Consider the following 6,947-nt stretch of genomic DNA (forward strand, 5'->3'; position numbering starts at 1 on the left):
AAAAAGCTTTATTGTTTCATTTGGTCCAATGTATGGGAGAGGGCTCCAGGAAGGCTCAAAGAATGGCTAGTAGTTTCGGGGAGAGGCTCAGGTAAAAGCCAGACCCAGGGGGATGCAGAGGGGCCCCTCCAAAGGCCTCTGAGCTCCACAGGCTCCTAGTCCGCTTGCGGGGGAGCCTTTCGAAGAGATACCCGCCCAGCCCAGCCTGGGGGCCGCCAGCCTGTGGAGGTGAGTCAGGTGTCGCCCATCTTCTTGATGAGTTTCACCTGCTCACCCCGGAAGTGGTTCTCCAGGAAGCCACAGAGCTGAGGGTCTGCGCGGGTAGAACCAGGGCCTGCAGCTCCAAAAGGGCCTGGTTCAGTTCCTCTCCAAGGCCAGGGCGGCTTCCATGGCCCTGAGTTCTGCCCACTCATCTTGGGGAGGCTTCAGCAGGTCCTGGGAGAGAATGCGGCCACCACGCTTTTTGCAACTTTAAGAGAAGCTCAGCGCCTTCGTGCTTCTTCTCCACCAACTCGCCCTCCAGAGCCACATCTTCATGGTGGAAATAGAAGCCCAGAGAGAGGTAGGTGTTCGCAGCCCGCAGATGCAGGATGGCCAGGTGGTTGACTGCAGCCTTCAGCTGGGTGGAATAATTCTGACGAATTTGGGAGCTCATGGTTGTTCGGTAATCAGGAATTAAGATAGAAAAACAAAACGAAACGGTGTGTTGGCTGGTCTCAGAGGTGGTTTGCAAGGTGGTGAGCGGATAAAACGTGGAGGCTGGAAGAAGGGGTATCCCTGGTTCTGTTCAGTTCAAACACTGTTGAAGCAAGAGACAGTTCTGAGACCACTGAGGACACTCAAGTCAGAGTATTTCTAATAGGTAAAAGGAAATAAAGAAAAATGAATAGAGGAACAACAGGAAATAAAATAATACAAGAAGGAAAAAAAGCAAGAAGATAAATGAAAGTTTTGGAGAAAGAATCAGATTGGTGTTTTAATTTCTTGTAATTTGGGACACTATAACCCTATCCCCAGTAGGTGGTGCTGGAGTATATGTATTTTAATCCAAAAAAAAAAAAAAAAAGGCTGACTGGGTTCCTTTTTTCCACATACAAAAAAACAGAACAAAACAAAAATAACCCACAGCCAATCAAATACTGTGTGTTGAGCATTAAATTAAATTATATCTTTAGCCATATTATTAAAAAAGAGACTGTTTGGAAAGTGGTGCTGTTGTGAGGAAGTGCTGGAATGCCAACATGCATTATGATCCTCTCAGTACTTTCCTCTGAGGTTTAGATCCCTATTTGTAAGAGATGCTCTCCGTGGCCACTTCATAAGTGCAAAGACATTCTCAGTTCCACATAATAAATGCAACATGAAAGGAGCTGTATGGAGGCTCACTTCCCCAATCGATTTCTCAGACTGACATACAAAAATGAGAACAATAACATTTCAATGTAATATGCTTTTAGTTAAAAGCGAAACACAGACAGGCCCTGGCCCATGGTGGAGCATTGGCCTGTGCCTGGAGAGGTTTCAGGTTCCATTCCAGGTCAGGGCATATGCCTGGGTTGCCGGCTCGATCCCCAGTAGGGGGCGACAATTCTCTTCTCAATGACCTTTCTCTCCTGCTCCCTCACTCTCTAAAATCAATAAAAACATATTAAAAAATAAAAACAAAACACCAACAGTTTAAAAACAAACTTCTACATATCTCAACTAATTAGTACAATTATACCTCCCCAAGAAACTAAAGTCCTGATAGAACTAACAGCCATTCCATTTCTGCCAGATTTAGTCTCTAAGAAACACTGATTCATTAAAGTGTCATCTGTGTGTAATCCATGATGCTACACAATAGACTTTCTAGTATGTTGAGAAATTATTGTAATTTTTCAGTACAATAACTTTAATTATAAATGAATATTTGACTGGCATTTATAAAAAGTAAACACAACTCTCCATTGGTTTCTTAGCAGAAGCAACATTCATCTCCCTATGTTGTTCCTGGCAAGGTCTTTCCATTTGAGTTTCATCTGCCTATGGAAGTCAAGAGATGATTTCATTTCTTGAATGTCCTGAAGGCCACAGCTGGGTAAAGGGTTTAGAAAGATTGTCAGGGAACATAAGCATCTGCATGTGTTGCAAAGCATAATTTTTAAATAAATGTGTGGGGACATTTGTAATTTGAATTTCCTTTCTTCTTCCGGTTTCAGATTTCAGGAATGAAACACTGGTTGTACACTAATAAGATTATGAAGGTTAGGCCACTGATGGGAGGATTAGGGCACTCCTCAGTCACCCGCAGATTGGCTGGTATGTTAGTGCTGGGCCTTTTCCTCCTTTATCAGGTATTTCTGGTTATGAGGGAAGGGTACTCCCGTAAAAGCTGTGAGACAGCATAATGGATTGAGATATTAATTTGTCTTTTGTCCTCAGTGCACTTTTTCCCACTTACCTGTTGCACACTCTTGCCTCCTAGGAGGCTTTTGCTGTAGGACAGGAAAGATAATTGTTTTCCTGGTATTACTGGAAGGAATGATGCCTGGAAGGAGAAAAGGAGATAAGCACTTTGTAGAAAAGAGGAGGAGGGAGGGGAGGCATCCTCCAGGAAATTGGGAATGGGAAGGAAGATCTGGAAATTTCCCAGCAGAAACTCAAGGCTCTCAGATTTCAGTAACCCTTAGAATCCAAGACAGGGTGTCTCAGAGGTAACCGATGAGTGAAACATCAAAAGGCTTCCCCAGAATGCCTTGTTTTTCATAAGACAGATGTGAGTGAGAGAGGACCCACATCTATTCAGAATGAATTATTATGAGGTTGGACCTCAGAGAAACATTTACGTTTCTTTTTAAAATAAATATTCTTTCTGAGATTATGGAGTAAGATTTTTAGTTCAAGTTTGGTTTCCCATTTTGAGATTTATTATTAATGTAACTAACTATCCCTCTCAACAAAGGAAAATAATGTTTCAAAGAAAATAAAAAATGTGAGGAGAGGAAATAAAAACAACTATTTTTCTTTTTTTAATGTTCTTGCCTGGGGAAACGTACTGACTAGTGGATCAAATGAGAAAATAAAAATTTAAGTATCATCATTATGTAACAAACCAATTCTTGTGAGATGGGAATTGGAGAGGAGTAGAATCTGTGGATTTTCTTATTCTTGTTACCTGAATGTATGCACTGCAACAACGAGTCAGGTTTGGGCTCTTATAATGTGAATCAAGAAACACCCTCATAGCTGAACGATGCCATGAAATAGAGAAGTTAGCATTTGCACCTTTCTGTGTCAGGGTAACAAGGAGGTGACAAATAAGAACAGAGACAAGAACCTACTCCTTTAGCTCATTAAATTCTCCCCAAACCTGCCTTATTTCAGTTCCTTAAACAAAGAAAGTGTGTGTAGCTTGTGGTCGAAATCCTCAGTGGTTAACTTTTGCTTCTTTCATTCTGCCTCAACTGGAGCTAAGGCCTAATGGGCAAGTACTTCCACCATCTCCTTTTTAAAGGAAAGGCAGGTGTTTTCCCTTGAGGTTTGCCCTTTGAAGAACCCCAGCATTATTCTATGGGGTCCTCCCACCCACCCCATTCTGGTCTCAGACTTTGTTTCATGTCCCAAGAGTGGGTGCAGTACTCACCTCTCTGGATTGCTTTCTCATCGTGTCAAGCCTCTCCTCGCCTCTCATGCTTGAAAAAGATGATTGCTAAATTGTATTGACATTTTTCAATGTGCTTCACCAAAAAAAGATTTTTCTGAATACCAAATCGGCTATCTTGATCCTGCTTCCCATTAAACACACTTGAGTCAGCCTTTTGCCCACATCCCTACACCAAAACTAACATTAAAAGATAATGTTCAGAAAAAAGTAAAATCTTGACTCTTATATAATATGAAATGAATACGTAGTAAAGAATGCATTTTATTCATATGAGATGTTAGACAACAAACTTTCAACCGAGGCAATTTAAAGACCTAATTTACTGTACTAAGGGATTCATGAATCAGGCAGCTTCAATCCAGCAACCAAAAGGGTGTTCCTGAGGGGTTAGTCCTTAAGGGCCATATGTAAGCTTCCTGCCACATGAGAACAAAAGACCAGGAAAACTTGCTAGATTCCAGGAATCAGACCATATAAGGAATGGAAACTGTCCTGAAGACACCTGATCGCACACCTGCATTCCATCCTCATCCATCCTCATTCCATCCATGTTCCAAGCCCATGGACTCAGCCCCCAGACCCACTGAGGACAACAGCTTCCCGCTAGTGACTGCAAATAAGGATGAAATTCCAGCTCCTTCATCAACCCAATGTCCCCTTGCCTCGAGATTCTGTGCAAAGGATATCCCATCCCCCACCCCCTTTCCTTAAATAAATTTAATGTTTTAGCCACTGTCTGAGATGGCTATTCAGCCTTCCCATGTACCACCATGTTAACCTTTCACAAGAGTTGTCCAAAATGTAAGGTTTTTATAGGAAGAAGGTTTTATTTTATGGGACAAAATAAAATATTATTTTCAGACCAAGACATATTTTGGGAAGAAGGGAATGTCAAGACCTTTTATCGTGCCGATTGCATCTTCTTTCTATGGTGAGGTACCAGAATGGTTGATTAAAATTATATTTTGGGGCTAGAAATAGCAATTAGCCTCAGGTATTAAATCTAGCTTTAGTATCATGGGCTTTAGCACCAGTGACACCATTTGGGCCTGTGGTTTTCTCTTAAACAGAGAGAATCAAGGATATATTATAACCGGTTCAGAGAAAGGCCAAAACACACATTTCTAAGGAATAATGGAATGTTGCAATAGAGAATTCTAATATCATAATTTTGTGACCAAACATATGGAACCTTCTTCCATCTGGTCTCTGACCCTGCTCTAGTGATTAAACCATTTTGCAGGTTTAAACTCTTACCCTGTCTACCTGAAGAACTGCATTCTTTGCATTGTCCATTTCCCTACAAAACTTGTTTTACTAGTTTATTTTGCAGACTCCAAGGGAAACTGAGGTATTGGCCCCTGCCTGCCATCCCCCTTCCCTCCTAACCATGTCTTATGACTTCAACTGTTGGCCACATCCAGTTGATGCCAAAATTTCTGTTCGGGTCTGAGTTCCAACCTCTCAAAATAAAAAAATGAGTTTGCGAACAAATATGGTTGGCAGATGTAAAGTTTAGTGAGAGAAGCCAGTCCTGGAAAAGGTGCAGCTGGGGTTTCAAAAGCAGGCCAGTGTCCAGAGCTCCCATTCCATATTGCAGTTGGATGTAGTTCAGCATCCAAGCTAATTAAAGTCCATTCATCCATGTGTGCAGTCCCACATGGCCATAAGCCACGTGGGCACAGGGGAGCACATCCCCCACCACAGAAACCAGGAACCCAGTGCACCAGAGAGAGGGAGAAAGAAAAAACAGCCTGCCTTTTTTGTCTAGGGGTAGATACATGCCTTGCTAGCTCCTGATTGGTCCTTTCAAAGAATTCTGCCTTAGTAACATCCTTGGGATTGATTATATACCTCACTGCCTTGTGATTAGTTCTCTCTGCAAGCTGCCTGTCTTAGTAACATCCATACATTTTATTTTATTTCATTTTATTTTATTTTATTTTATTTAATCTTTATTGTTGAAAGTATTACATATGTTCTCTTTTCCCCCCATTGACCCTCCTCCAGCCCACCTCCGCCCCAGGCCTTCATTTTAAAGCTCAAGGCTCGAGCACGTGCCCTCTTTCCCCGCCCAGCTGGGTCTAGTTCTAGGTCATTCTGTCTGTCTGTGTGGTTTTTCTCGGAACAGGGCGCGGTCAGCAAGTTGTATTCTGCCTGCATCTGAATGCTCCAGTTCCCAGCCCCCATAATCCTGTCCCTCTCTACCTAGCCCTCTTCTATATCCTCACCGTGACTCTACCTGCTGACCGGGCGTCAAACAAAACTACCCATTGTTCTCATCTCACTACCCCAGTTCCTGACCACTGAGTCAGCAGAACCCTCAAAATCCAGTTACTCCCACCAATAAATAATGAATAATGCAAGTTTATGGTCTTGTTTTCCCAGCAACTCCATCTCACAACTCTTGCCTTTAAACCCTTTCCATATCCTTCCTACCCTAGAGTGAGTTTTTGGTTCATGCCAAAAAGGCTTCTCATTCTCCAATTTGCAAATCATATTACAATAAAACTCTCTTTTATTCCTCAGAAGAGTCCTGTGGAACTTTCATTTACAAAATGAATTGCAATGGAGACAAAACTGTGGTTTTTTTCCATACTCCATTGTCACTACCAAGCTATACAGAAAATGTCAATTAAATGCTGCCAGGTAAGTCAGAATTTACTTATTAGTTACCTACATTTACGAAGAGTTGCAACATAGCTCAAACACAATGAACTGGACTAAAATCTGATAACCCAGAAGGTCAGGAAATGCAGTTGTCTACTGAAACACATTTTTTTTCTACACTAATATTTCAAGGTTATTTAATGACTTCTACACTGAAAAATTTAATGTTATTTCTCAGTAATCATCTTGCTACCACTATTAAAAGTTTTGACATAACTAATGACTCACTCGTTTTAAAAAAATTTTTCGCTGTCTCCTTTGCTGATTCCTTTTTATTATTTGAATAAATTCTTCTCTATCTATGCTCATTGCCTAGGTAATTGCATCTAGTTCCAAGGGTATAAATAGCAACTACCTCCTTAAAATTCCTAATATTACATCTTCAGTCCATCTTCTCCTGTGTACTCCTGACATACATATTAAAAATTCACATCTACTGTCAATTTGCAATTTTATAACTTTGTTGTTGAAAACTGAATTTTGATTTCTTTCAGTCTATCCCTTTTTACACACACACACACACACACACACACACACACACATATCTTCTTGCAGTTCTATTTATTCAACCCAAGTCTGTAGAGCAGTGATTTTCAACCTTTTCATCTCATGGCACACACAAACTAATTAC

The 6,947-nt window shown here is 41.2% G+C and overlaps 1 protein-coding gene across 1 annotated transcript in view; it reads right to left on the reverse strand.

Annotated features, from left to right (window-relative positions):
• Positions 1-522: 522 nt before the first annotated feature.
• The window catches only part of LOC102251224 (cytochrome P450 1A1-like), a 32,357-nt gene continuing 25,932 nt past the window's right edge, over positions 523-6,947 (reverse strand). The window contains exons 8-9 of the transcript XR_001362530.1: positions 2,444-2,530; positions 523-799 (exon numbers count right to left, since the gene is read on the reverse strand). The gene's annotated coding sequence lies outside the window, so the exon portion shown is untranslated. The remainder of the gene's footprint in view (positions 800-2,443; positions 2,531-6,947) is intronic.

Source organism: Myotis brandtii, unplaced genomic scaffold (assembly GCF_000412655.1).
Source record: "Myotis brandtii unplaced genomic scaffold, ASM41265v1 scaffold266, whole genome shotgun sequence".
Lineage (NCBI taxonomy): Eukaryota > Metazoa > Chordata > Mammalia > Chiroptera > Vespertilionidae > Myotis > Myotis brandtii.